This window comes from Poeciliopsis prolifica, unplaced genomic scaffold, assembly GCF_027474105.1.
Source record: "Poeciliopsis prolifica strain line A6 unplaced genomic scaffold, Auburn_PproV2 SCAFFOLD043, whole genome shotgun sequence".
Taxonomy (NCBI): domain Eukaryota; kingdom Metazoa; phylum Chordata; class Actinopteri; order Cyprinodontiformes; family Poeciliidae; genus Poeciliopsis; species Poeciliopsis prolifica.
In genome coordinates, this window is record NW_026562418.1 from 3,933,340 (window position 1) to 3,947,562 (window position 14,223).

Consider the following 14,223-nt stretch of genomic DNA (forward strand, 5'->3'; position numbering starts at 1 on the left):
TGACATTGGAAAAAAAAAATCTAGATCGGGTATCGGTAACAATGTGCCTGATCCATAAGGGCAGATCTATTCAGTCTAATTCCATGCTTTGTGTTATGGGTGATGTCATGTTTTATCATTGATTTTATATTCTATTTAGAATTCCTAATTTTACTTTCTGAACCATTTAAAAAAAGGTTTGTGGCAGATAGTCAAGCTATTGTTTTAGTCAGTTACAGTTCCTTTACTACTTATTTTACGTCGACTAAATGCTTTTAACTGCACAGACTGAACAAATTAAATTTGTCTTGATTTTACATGTTTGACCAAGCAGTCAAAAAGGCATATTCGATAAAATATTGGTAAACCTGGTGGATTTAGGTGTGCTGAACTGGTGCAGAGTAATCAAATTAATTTTTAATTTAGTACATTTATGTCTATGATTATTTTTTTAATGAATATATTTTAAGTCAATTCAGATGTTATTACGTATCGGATCACGATCAGCAGATACTAAACCTCAGATATGCCTTTCTGAGTCGGAAGTGAAAGAAGTGAATCTCTCAAAATAACCTTGAATAAAAACATGACTGTTTCAGGATATTTATATGAAAACTGTACAACATGACTTAAGTGGTTGTATTTAAAAACACAGACACAACTATTACAATTTGAATAAAAAAAGATTTTAAACAAGACAATTTTATCTTTTGTAGTTTTGCACATAATGTTTGAGTTCTTTAAAAAAAACGAGTGTGAAACACATTGTAAGACCTTGTAAAACTAATGTTCTGTTAACAGTTAGTTTCATTTGTGAAACAGAACAACAATAAGTGTTGACCTCTGGTTATTGATTTGTTCAATTTCTTTCATTCACACCATAAATACATACTTTTTGGGTTAACCAATATGGTTAGAATAAAATTCAGAAAAAATTTTATTTTATTTTCCTAAATTCCAAAGTTGAATTTGGGAAAAAAATACAATAAAATTTGGAAAATAAAAGATTTCATAGAACCCACATTGATCTCAACGAACTGCTGATTTGAAGGGCAGTTTCTTTTTTTTTTTGTCTTGTTTTTTTTCTTAAAGACTATAGAAATATCCATTTTAATTGTTGTTTTGGTTTTGTTTTTTGGTTATGTAAAATGGAATTTACTAAAAGAACAGTAGTGGAGACAAAACTGTCCAAAAATGATATACTTTTTTACATTAAAGATGAAAAGAACCCTTTGTCCACAAATATGTTTGACCTGAAACTCCTGGCAGTTTTAGCTACACTTGTTTCAAATTCTATTAGAATGAATAAGTTGGCTATCCAATTATGAATCCAAAAAACAATCACCACATCAGTCTGGTTCTGTACTGATGCTGATTCAAGTAGAGAGGTCTGAGATTTTAACATGTTGATGTTAGAAATACTTTTTAGCTACAGATTTGTTTTGCTACAAAAAATCTGGTGTTCACTAAAGGAATGCAGTTATTGCATATTAGGCAATAGAATGCTCTTTTTTTATATAAATTATTTGGGTGTTTCTTTATATTTTAATGCATTTCTTGTATTGCATAGAAATGTTTAAGTATTAAAATAAAAAAATATGTTGAATGTGCCAGTTATATTCATCCAATTAAGCAATAATTAATTAATAACCACAACTAATAATCGTTGGTACCATAGTGTCTAATAGCAGCAATTGCCCAATCACTGAACCAGGACCATGTCTATCAGGGAGAATGGATTATGTCAACACGTTACTGCAGTAAAATTATTACTTTAAATGCAATTTTTATTAATAAAAGATAAATTAAACTGTAAGTTCCCCTGATTGTTACTTATAGAAACTAATAAACTAAGTGAGACCGACAGAGAAAACAGTGCAGTACATTTTCATATGCTTATATTTGTCGTCTGAATCAAGTTATACTCTTGCTCCTTCTACAGGTCACTTGAGGTACTGCAATACAGCAGCCTGTGACTCATGTAGGATCACAAGACAGCAATCAAGACAACAGTCCAATAACAACTGGGTAAATAAAGAGAGATGATGGGCTTTTATTGTGTAATTTATGTTTCCATGGCTGGAAACCTGTACATTCTATTTAAAGAGGAGCAGCAGGCAGACATTTCAACAAGCTCCTCTCAACAAAGCCTGGACCTGGACCTGTGAGCTGCTTAACACAACTGTGTTTAGATCAGAAAGGTCCCATTTCACACTGAGCTGAAGAGGAAGTCCAGTTTATTTTTACTACTTGGCCACACTGTCCAGGCAGAGATGAGTTCCCTAAGCTGTCCTCACTGAGGTTCTCTTAGTGCTAAAGCGCTCTTAGCACCCTGCCTCCTCATGGTGAATCTAGAGAAAACACAACAAACAACCAACCTGCAGCATGACTCAGATCTTACACTCTTCAACTGCAACAGGCACAAGCCAAGAACATTCCACATGTGATATTCAGAAAACAGGTTTACTTACAAAAATGTTGAGACTGCACGGCCATGTCAAACGTTGCACAACTGCTGCCTCTCCTGCACTGTGGCAGTGAACCTCAGGTAATGTGAGTGTGCACAGATACTCAGAGCTTGTTAAATGATTGAGGTCAACAGTGAAATAGATTCAAGTCTATGTGTGATAAAAAAAAGGGAAACCAGCAGTGTTGCTACCGGTAGGTGTGTGTGTTCAGGGTTAGGACCGATCAGGAGGTTTCAGTGATAAAAAGCATGATGCGTCAAACTGTCAACCCTTAAATCCTCACTCCACCAATCAGCCTGTATTCTGCACAGATAACTTGAAAATAGCATGGAATCTCAAAGCAGCAGCAATTAACAATGCATGAAGATGCAGACGTAGCTTATTGTCAATTGATTAATATACATCAAATCTCCATTATGTTTAATGACATTTTAATCCTTAATGACATTTTAAAACTAAAACATGATGAGTCAGATTGCTCTGACATCAGAGACAACAACCTTTACCTTTTACATCTAGAATCACACTTCTGGACAAGTCAATCACTTCTACACCCTGAACTCTCTTGCTTAATTGCTAAATAACTCTAGTCAAGATGTTCCTCCTGATATACTATAATGTTTTACACATCTTATGTTTTTCCATTACTCCCATTAACAATCCTAACATCTCCAGCGCATCTTGTCTTTGTTACTACCATTGTGCCAAAACCTTAAATTCATCCTGTCACTCTAGAATGTTTCAGTAACAAATAAGACACTGCTGTCACTGTCTTCTTAACCTCAAATGTGCAATGGTCCCGATGTCACATTCTTCAATTTATCCAATCTTAGTACTTCTGCTCCTTGAACTATAACATTGGATCAGTAGAGATAGTTTTTGGCAGGACATACCAATTGTCCACGCTTATGATCCGTTTCCACCGAGCGGTTTGGTACGCTGTTTTATGAATCAACGTTTAGGAAAGAATTTTGACCACTAGTTGAACTCTCACTGCATAGGCAGAATAAAAACTCAAACGTGGATCAACAACATCAAGTCATACAAGTGCAACGGCAAACATAATGAATGTGTCCTGCTTGTCGCAAGCAGTGCCCTTCTTTTGTCTCCCAATCATTGGGCAGTGTTGTGTGACGTCAGTAGCTCTACCCTGACTGTATATTGTCCGAGACCTACAACTGAAGAGGGCCCTAAAATGACGCTCAGCTGTATAGACTGCTAATACAATGAAAAAAGACAACATAAAATTCTTAATTGTGAAAACTGGGATCAGCCAATTCTCTGCCTCAGCACACTAGAGTAGGGGATGCATTTATTGCAGTTTTCTGGCCCATCACTGATATTTAAAAGGCCTGACTTGCAGAGGAGGTTTTATTCAGGTGTGCTAGACCAATGACACATCTTAAAAGGTTGTAGAACAAAGGCCCTCACGGACTCAAACAGCTTTTAAAGAGGCAGAAGCCACATCCCAAAGCGCTAAATTATGAAGTAAATGTTTTTGAAGTCATATCTGATATATGCAGCATTTTTTTAACTGAAGATAATGTAATTACTTGCTTGTGCTCTAAAATATAACTATATGCCTGGAAAATATATAATCCTGCCCCTTTAAGGCTCTCCAATATACAACTGACAAAATGTCGTGTTGGGAATTTGTTGTTTAAAGTCTGAAACAAGCCAAGCATTTAGTAGTTTTAAAAAGATACAATATATCGGAAGTGCATGCATTACTTAGAGCGATTGTGTTCCCAGCAGAGAAACAAACAGCTGGTCTGTCTCAACTCAACCTGAGTACTTTTCTAAAGGTTTCTCATCTACAGATAATGTCACACCTTTAACATTTACAGTGCAGTAATATTTCAAAAGTTTTCTTACCAGGTTTTTCCATTACAGTGACCAAAACTCCGCCGTTAGTACCTGAAACAGATAAATAGGATCAGTTTCAAAGTTAATTCAACTGTTTGCATGAAAACCTGAGAGATTGTCTGCTGCTATAAATTATGTCATTGCCTTTTATTTTGTGAAAGGGTTGTCAGGTGCTTTAGGTCATATTTACACAAAATATACAATGACAAATATTCACAATTATAAATTCAAACTAAATAGCAAGAAGCAGTATACAAGGCAGCATTTATTTATTTATTTTTCTTTTTTTAAATTAGCCTTTTTCCTTCAGTGGTTCTTGTTGCAGCGCCACTATGGGGGAGGGGGAGAGTCGATCTCCATGTTAGAGGTTGAACAGCCTTTACATGTAGCTCAGTACATCAACAACTTCTTTATGATTCTAGTTTTTATGTCACAAAATGCTCTAGAGGAATTCAGACAAATGATTTCCCATGTGAGCTGTTGAATTGTGTCCTATAGCTTTAAGAACCAGCACTAGCTTGGGGTTGTTTGTGGAGTCAAAGAGATCACAGGGACAAGGACAAACCAAACAGCTGACAACAAAATTCTGTTTTTTTTTTTTTTTGTCCCAGTGAAGTCAACATGATAAGAGTTTTTAGGTTGCTCACATTTTTAATTGGTCAAAATCAGTGGGCGTGGCTACAATGTGACAAAATCCAAGGTTGGTGGTTTCAGTGGTATCGACCTGCCCTTTGGCAGAGAACCAACTTTTAAACCCAGCCCGGGTGACTCACACACGGCATGAGTCTCTTACTACAAATCAAAAATCACAGGCTCACTGATCATTAAAACCTCACCATCTAGTTGTCTTGGCAGCCAGGGATGGTTGTATTTTCCTAAGCATATAAATGCACAACAACCAAATCCATGACACTCTCAGTCGACGTCCTTGTTCATGTTGAGCTTTTGCATAGTAAGCAGGTTATGAGCAACTGGATTTTGTAGTGCCGTTTCCTCAAAATGGGGAGTGAAGACTTTTTCCAGGAAGTAGTGCGCTCCAGTAACAGTCAACAACATCAAACCAGGCGGGTGCATAATTTCTGCTTCAGTCAGCGCTGCGTTGGAGCCACCAACGCCTCTAGCAGGCAGCGTAGCTTCAGTCAAACCAGCTTGACAGGTTAAAATGTGCACAGCTTGTCTTTCATGCATCCACTGTACATCAACTCAGGCATACAACGACATGTAAACAATGCTAATTCATCCAATAATATTCTATTTTAAACAAAAACTTCCTGCTAAATCTGAAGGTGTAATAATAAACAACTGACCAAAATGAGCTCATGTATTAGTCATTCTTTTCAATCAGCTGTAGAGAGAAGAGAAGTTGAGATGAAGTCAAACTCACTAATAATTCACCAGATAAAGTTCAGCCCGTCTGCAGCCCGGTTCGTTCTCAGGTGTCTTCCTCTGCAATGTTTCCAGCATGCAGGTCAACGAACACCGAGCCAAGTTAATGTGCACCAGCCTGTTTGCGTATGCTCAGTCCAAACAGGAAACCTTGTCCACACCGTGTGAAAGAAGACAAGCGCACGCGCTCATGCCCCGTCAGCCCGACGTTTATGCTGAGGGCCTGAGGGGGACGTTGAAACAAGCCAGTGGCTTCAAACCAGAGCCTCTATGTTGTCGGAGAAAAGTCAAGAACAAAATGTTTGTCACAGCACAAAATAAAGCTTGGGAGCTGAGCACGGAGCTGAGAATAGCAGCCAGATTTTCAGGTTTGGTAACAGGATCCATCAGCAGTATTCCTGACCGTTTCACAAGAGAAAGGGACACTGCAAACCGAGAGAACAGCTGACAGAATGACAGCAGAGAACAGAGAAAGAGGACTGGAACCATTTCATAACAATCAGTAGTTCTGTATTTCTGCTTAAGGTTATTATAACTTCACAATCAATGAATTAGCAACTATACATACCATGTTTCCCCCCAGAAAACTTGCCTTCTCCTAGTTCTCTCAGTACCAACTGTAAACACACTACTCTGTCAGAAACAACCAATCAGGGTCAGGAGGAGGGTTTTAGCGCTGTCAATCACTCTCATGCTCACCCACTCCTGCTTGCTCTCTCCTATACTACACTTATTTCACCACAACATAGCCTGCCATGAATGCTAAGGCAAGCTAGCATAGCCACTTATGATGGTGGATAAATGGTAAGTCGTTTCTCTGCCATTAGCACATTGAGCAATAGTTGACTGACTAAGACCCTCATCAAAAGTCACCAACAGTTTTATATATTGTTGCGCCGTAAAAGGAAAACCTATAATCGAGGCACTGAGTCTGAAAACAGTCATTTTAGTTAATCCATACCATCCCACTGACCAAGTATCTTATTAATTTAATCAGCATAAATGAAAACCTTAAAACCTAAATTCTGGCTTCAAACACTCTTTTGCAAATAAAATATTGATAATGAGATAACCATTGCAATTTCACATATTGTGAGATTTTCAACCTGCAGTGAGGTGAGGGCCTGAGACAGTAAACTCTCATCACCAGGTGCTGTTTAATCCTAATGAAGAGCTTTAGAAAGCAAGGAAACAGCTGAGGTAAATTCTCCCATGTCACTCCATCGTTTGATCACTCAGAATCCAAATGACTCACTTTACCCAAAAGGTACTGGGCCAGCCAACTGAATCAGATCGTTACAGTTTTCAAAGTTGAGAACAGAGTGGCAGTTGTGAGCTCTTCTTTATTAATTGTACTTTCTAGCTGTTTTCCACAGATGTAGAAAGATCTCCTCCTCTGACTGAGATGGAGAACAGGCACAAAGGGAGGAGCACAGCATTATCACATCATCTGAGGTGCCCAGGTTGGGACAGTGTAACATATTTTTGCAACGTTATCTTTGCCAGAAAACAATCTAATCTCAAACAAGGCGAACAAAAAATTAATACAGAATGTAGCCGGCCTCCTGAAAAGGAACAGATTCCACAAGAACAAGTTCCTTTGAGGAACCTTCAATCCCATCTCTGTTGAGATGTTACAGAATGAAGTTAACAGAAGTACCAAAGCTCTACTTTCTACATGTTCAAACATGTTTGGAGCTCCCTGAGGCAGAACAGCAAGTCTTTAAAGAAGGAGAACCGTGTTTCTCAGAGCTGCTTGATTTTCTCTTCTGGACTTTAAACCAGGCGCAAGGAGGATCTGGAAAAGTTGGCAGCCTTTTGGAAAGCTTTGGAAAGATCAGTGTTTGGCTGATACTTGCATGTGAAACCAAGCTTATCTACCTCAGCAAAGGTCTACGTATCAGCCTCTGTCCTCTTTTGCTCTCCTATGAGAGAAGTTTGGCTGACAGATATTTGCAGCTAAAAATAGTCATCCCACTGTTGCCAACTCAGCAATTTTCTTGATATATGTAGCAACATTTCAGACAAAAAAAAAACATACAAAAAAAAAAATCAGCAGCAAAAATTGGAATCGGCAAGTTAGGCTCGGTAATCAGCAATCAGACAGAAAAGTGACATTGGTGCGCTTCTATATGCTATCAGTCACATGTGTCAAACTCAAGGCCCACAGGCCAAATCTGGCCCACTGTAGCTATTTTGTGGACTCTAGAGGACCACATAAATAGAACTTCAAGATTATGTAATTTTAGTAAGTATCCATTGAAAAAGAGAATATTATAACAATCTAACAGGTAGTTTTATCAATATGTTCTGAGACAGCTGGCCCTTTGAGAGCATTCACAATGTTAATGTGAAATGAAAATGAGTTTTACACCCCCGACAAAGATCCTTAAGCATCTTGCACTCCATAATCATATTGTTTTACACGCACACAGATTTATTAGATTTACAGATAAAATACTTCATGAAATTATGCTTTCCTATTTAGCACCAATGAGATGATTATTTGTGTTGCGCAACGCTCTCTTTTAAACCAATAAGCTGTTGATGAATGCTAAGTGTTATTAGCCGCTATGGAGGGAGACAGCAAGGGACAGAAGAGAGCACTGCCAATAAAGAGACCTAAAATGCTAAATACATTTTAGCTAACATTCCATGTACTCAATGACCAAAGAACTGATGGCATGAAAAAAGATAGCTTGGAGATACCTATTTTATAAAAAAGCTTTTTCATATTTCAAATTTACAAGTGAAAATAAAGTATCATACAAAAGGCAGCATTTAATAATGCCTTAGTTTGTTTTTTTGATTTTTAAAACTTAATATGAAATTTTATTTCTCCTCTGTTCTTGTGCTTTAAATAGCATTTTCACATTTCAAACTTGAGACTAAAATTTTTGAATCACTTTGCATTTTATGAAATAAAATGTTTTCTTATTCCCATAACAAAGAACTGAATTGATTTTTGCTACCATTTTCTTTCTCATGTTTTTTTACTAGCTTCAGTTGCTAGGATACTTTTTTTAAAATTTGATTACTCAGAATAATCAATAGATTACTAAAGTACTTGTTCACACAGTGAGACTTCATCCCTACTTATACTACAACTAAATGTGACCAACAAGAAGGCTAGAACAGAAATTCTGAAAATTAGGAATTTGTTAAAAAAAAAAAAAAAACTACTAGCTTCAATGAAAATGAATCCCACAGATCAGACCACAGTGTTGAACTGTGTAGAGAAATACATGTAATAAGTACAATATTGCTACATATTGATTATCAACCAAAAGACCAACATTCACATTGACCCACTATTTCCATATCAGTGCATCCCTACATGTCGGTCAGACTCATTATAACCCTTCAGAGATGTGATTTCTTGTTTATTATTATTCTTATTGGCTAAAATGTCCAAGTTCACTGTGTTCTTTTATTCAGACTTTATTCACACAATCCTGTGAGTTCCTAGTCAGATCATTAGAAAGTCCCCCTCTTGCTCCAGGTCCCCCCTCAAACCCATGGGAGCACTTCATGATTGAAAGAAACACAATCATCCATTGTGCTGAGGTCATTCTGCAGAGCTGGCATCACCAAATGAGTTGCTGAACTGCAATTTGCATGATAGACAGAGAGACAGAGAGAGAGAGAACAAGCTCTGTGGATTTGCAGTGAGCCACTGTCAACAAATTGTTGATGATGGCACTCAGATCTGATTATATAACTCTCACGGTTCCACAACACTTTCAAACTTCACTAAAAGCTTAATTAATTTCATCTGAACACGCCCATTAACCCCTTTCAATTCTATGTGAGTTTTGTACCAACTATAAACATCTTGTTTTGACAAATCTAGTTCACTTGTTTATACGTAGCATCAAAATTCACAAACAAACAAAAGAAACAAATAGTTGTTTTAACAAAAAAAAAATATATCTCAAACTGTTTTGATGAAAACAAAAAACAGCAACAACAACAACAACAACGAAGTTCAATTTCAAAAACAGTAAATGTACAAAGCACCAGAAACACTACTGACCTGAACACAGCGCTGTCTATTTACAACAAGCAGTTCCTTTTTGTCCTCCAGCTGTACGGTTGTCCCTACCGGGTGTGCTGTTGTTTTCAGGCACACGGTGCTTGTCAGAACAAGACTCAGGGGTTGACAAAGGAATGTCCTGGAATGCTTGGTAAAAGGGCAGACTTGTTCCTTCTACTTCCCACCTTAACCATCCCAGTCATAAAAAGCCTCAGCCGGTATTCAACATTCAGTACATGTCGGAACCCAGAAGGATCAATTCAGGCGTTCATATTTAGGTATGCACTGACAACACACACTTTAGCATCTGATTCAACCTTGAATCTGGAACCAAACTACAATGCCGTTTCCCTGTTTTTGAGGAACGTGAACTACATTTGATCAACTTCAGCACAAAATATAAAACATAAACCTGAAGTGCATTATTCTACATTGATTAACTCAATTTACACAACCATTTCCTGAAGAGTATATACTTGATCCAATTATGAGTCAAGACATTCTAGAAATCCCCACAATTAGTGCTTAGAATAAGCAGATTAATTGGCTCCTTAATCTCAGATTGTGTATTAATGAGACTTTAAGCCGTGCAGAATATTGCAGTTAAGAATTCGCCCAGATTTTCGCAAAAAGGGTGGAATAACCCTTTACCCTGCTTCCAATCAGACACGAACTTCAGCTAACAGGTTAGATAACTTCTCCAGCTTGTTTAGCTTCATCCCAACAAACGCCAGCCTAATCCTGAACGACACAGTTTGGAATATAGCCTTACTCTACGAGTAATGTTTCTGTTCCGACCTAACAAAACTTGGGTAGTTAGTACAGAGTGACTTATTACATCAACAAAGGTATAATGCTAATCCCTGACCGCTGGCGGCTAAAGCTGAGTAAGCCAGCAACAGGTGGCTACATCTTGTCCCACTGCTACTGCTGCTATGTGAGCTTCATATGAAGAGATCCCACTTCCCATCCCGGCTCACAGTGGAGTGTTGCGCGCCGCAGATACTCACCCTTTCGAGTGCCTACTTTAACTGTGTGGAGATGGACCCTCGAGACCCGGAGACGCGTTTCCCACCGGTGTCCTGGTTACTCCTGACACTCGTCGGTGCTGTCCATGACTCACAGAGAGCACAAGGCGGAACTAGCTCCCACGAATTAGGTTTCAGTCTAATTAGATAGTCACAAAACTAACTTTGAGACCAGGAGGGACGAAGTACAGCGCAAACACATCCACTGAATATTCCGCAAACGTCTTCTGAGTACATTAAAATAAAGTATTCAAACTTTTTCTGTCGACAGTTTGTTGTCAGTGGGTACTTGGACGTTAACCTCCGAAGAAAGATTACATACTGATGCGCATGCGTACTTCTGCTGGGGAAGTTGCTGCTGCACCTGACCTCCGAGCACGCGCCGCGGGCACGGGGGTAAACCTAGGTAACCAACCTGTAGCTGTAGCTCACCGCTAACAGAAAGGGGCGGGAACGCTTCTCTAATAACCACGTGACCGGACATTTTACAGGAAATGACCCTTTTCTCTGTTATTATTATTATTATTATTATTATTATTATTATTATTATTATTATTATTATTATTATTATTATTATTATTATTATTATTATTACCATCATATGCAACAAACATGCTATGGGCATCAGATGTATGAACATTCTGGGGAAGATGGCGAATGTTACTATGTATAGATGAGTGTCAGAAATAATTTGGGTCATGCCTGATTTTAACCTGTTGGCAGAAATGTGTGTCAGAAGCTTATGATCACTGTTTAATAGTGTTATCGGTCTTAAATGATCAAGCAGAGTTGGATCTTGTCCGGGTTTAGGAATGAGCATGATGACACCTTTTTTCAGTGTTCTCAGGGAAACCCAAAAATGTTTATATATGTGACGACTTGTTAAGTCGTCACAGCCTGTAGCTTTGTCCCTGGATAAAGCAGCCAAAGCTTTATCCAATTCCTCTGCCTCACATATCTGCTTAGAATTTTCATCAATTTTAGGAATCAAATGTTGAACAGAATGATAGAATGAGTTATTATATGCGGAAGAATATGAAATTGCTATAAAAAGTAAAAATTTCTTTGAATATCAAATTTGAGTCAGTGTATGGTTTATTATCAATTTGCAAGCAATTCATTGCATTTCTTTCTTGTCTAATTTTCTCTAATCTACAGAAATATGCAGCACCTTTCTCACCATCCTCAATCCAAATAGCTCGGGATCTCAGATATGCTCCTTTGCCTTTTTTAGTATAAAAATCATCGAAATCAGACTGTGGAATGTTTTTTTGAAAAGGTAAGAATGAAACACTAACTCCCTTAAACTGAACTCAGAACAGAGTAACTGACATCTCACCAAATAACAAGACTAAAATGTATTTATCAAAAAGATTTACAAACCTGTGAATAATTAACCTTGTCTTTTTAAATAGCCATTTTTTCTTGAATCATAAAGGAGCACCTTGAGTTCTCGTGCAATAGTGTCTCGACACTGCCACTGAATCTTCAGTCAGTCAGGAAATACCCGAATCCCCCACTTAGTTCGAGCAAATTTTAATATAAGATAGAAAACATTTAAGAAAATATAACATGCAGTTTTGAAATTCTGACTATTAATGGGTGACATTTATTAATGCAGATAAAGCCCAACTTTTTAAACAGAAATAAACCTTTTGACATAGAGCCATAATTCTGCACTTGTGAAAGTAAATCTATTGGGTTTCTATTTAGCAACACAGGACGCATAAAAAGGGGGGAAAATATCTACTGTTGACACAATGCACCTCTTCAGTGTACTATGTGTGAAAGAAAAAGGAGTGACTGCATGTTTTGAAAAATATGTGGATTTTTAAAATGAGATCTAAACCTCGGTATGAGATTTCTGGTCATTATATAAGAGCTACTACTGCTTATAATCTTTTTAACCAATAGCCATTGCTGCTGTTAAATATTTTGGATTGGAGTTCAGATTTCTTAAAATTCTCCATCCAGGTCAGTTTGAGCTTCAACTACGGAAAACCTTATGCTACCTATTTATAAATATAACTCTTTTTGTTTTGGACTGAAACAAACGCAAAAGTTGAACAACTCTGAGCTCTGCTGGCCATTTCTCTAACTACAACATCAAGGCATTTATTACATTTATTAGTGCGATAGTCTGCCATCTAGCGGTCATTCCGAGGTCATGCTACTGATGTTCAGGGTAGGGGTCATTGTTGGAGATCCAGGGCACAACGTTCTGCATTTTTGTAACACTTAAAAAATCATACTGTCCTCTAAATCTAAAATAGGAACAGAGACATCTTACTCAATTATCTTGTCTTTGAATTCAAACAACATGGAGAAAAAAATTATCTTGATTAAATTCTTTCCCTCCGTTCTTCTTCAGTAACCAAAGAACAGGGTGTCAAGGTTAGAGCTGATAAAAAAGGTGTGTGCTTTTTGTTTTTTCTGTGTAAATACAAACAGTACTGCCGCTGTGTGCGGTGGGAAATGCAACCGCAGTCATTCCCAGTTCGCAGTTGTTTTGTTTTTTAGTCTGCAAACTCTTGTGAACAGCTGTCTGTGGGAGTCACTGCTGCTTATGAAGGAACAGTCAGAAGAAAGCATGCCCGCCTGTGACCTTTCCACTGACCCAGACGTTCAGAGGTCCAGACAGCGTTTCCCACCCTGTTACTGGAGCTATTTATAGGATGTCTTTTTTTTCATAGGTGACCTTACTGGTTTTGGGCAAAAGTGTGGAAATAAGTTTTATTGTTAAAGGAGGGAGATGTTATGATTAAAGGAAAATGGGAAACTTTTTATAGCGACATTGTTCAACTCTCTCAAAAGCCAGTTATTTTCCATTTTTATTTCCATCAGTGGCCTTGCATAAGCCAAAGACCTCATGAAATTGTTAATTATATTGCATGTAAATAGATTTTTGGTGGCTGAAGTTGATATATAGCTCACCCAACTGTACCTCCACTGTTTTCATCCAATATTTCATTATGCTCATCTTTATGTTTATAAAGATGAGCAAGCAATTCATTGCATTTGCAATGAATTGCAAATGCAACTAATGCTTCGTCAAGCATTAGTAGCTTGACGAAGTCAGTTCACATAAAAAATAAAAAAAAACAGATAACATTCATAGAAAATCATACTGGCTTTCTGTGATACAGATGAAGTTCTAAAATAACATAACATTTTCCATCACTTTCAAAGATAGTTTAAGATAGGGAACTATATATTTTCAGTTATTTGCACTGTTCCACTGATGGGATTTCTGGCTCTTTTTCCAGGGAACCGAATGATCCATTCAATTCAAAGAGCCATTCAAGTCAATCATTTTTGAGAATGTATGCAATTTTAATCAAGAACAAGCCATTTTATTCCAAATCCACTTTTATATTTATTCAGAGAAATAAATATGTTTGGGTGAAATTCACAAAAAAGTGTCAAATAATCTGCATTAAATAAACTGACAAAAAAACAG

General features: G+C 37.4%; 1 long non-coding RNA gene across 2 annotated transcripts; it reads right to left on the reverse strand.

The window, feature by feature from the left end:
• Positions 1–2,044: 2,044 nt before the first annotated feature.
• On the reverse strand, positions 2,045–11,089 carry LOC129376357 (uncharacterized). 2 transcript variants are annotated; one of them, XR_008607744.1, is made up of 3 exons: positions 10,746–11,089; positions 4,323–4,364; positions 2,045–2,330 (listed from the first exon to the last, which is right to left on the reverse strand). It is a non-coding gene; the product is annotated as an uncharacterized LOC129376357 (long non-coding RNA). The 2 variants fall into 2 exon arrangements; XR_008607743.1 differs by lacking the exon at positions 10,746–11,089 and adding an exon at positions 9,736–10,622.
• Between the last annotated feature and the right edge of the window lie 3,134 nt (positions 11,090–14,223).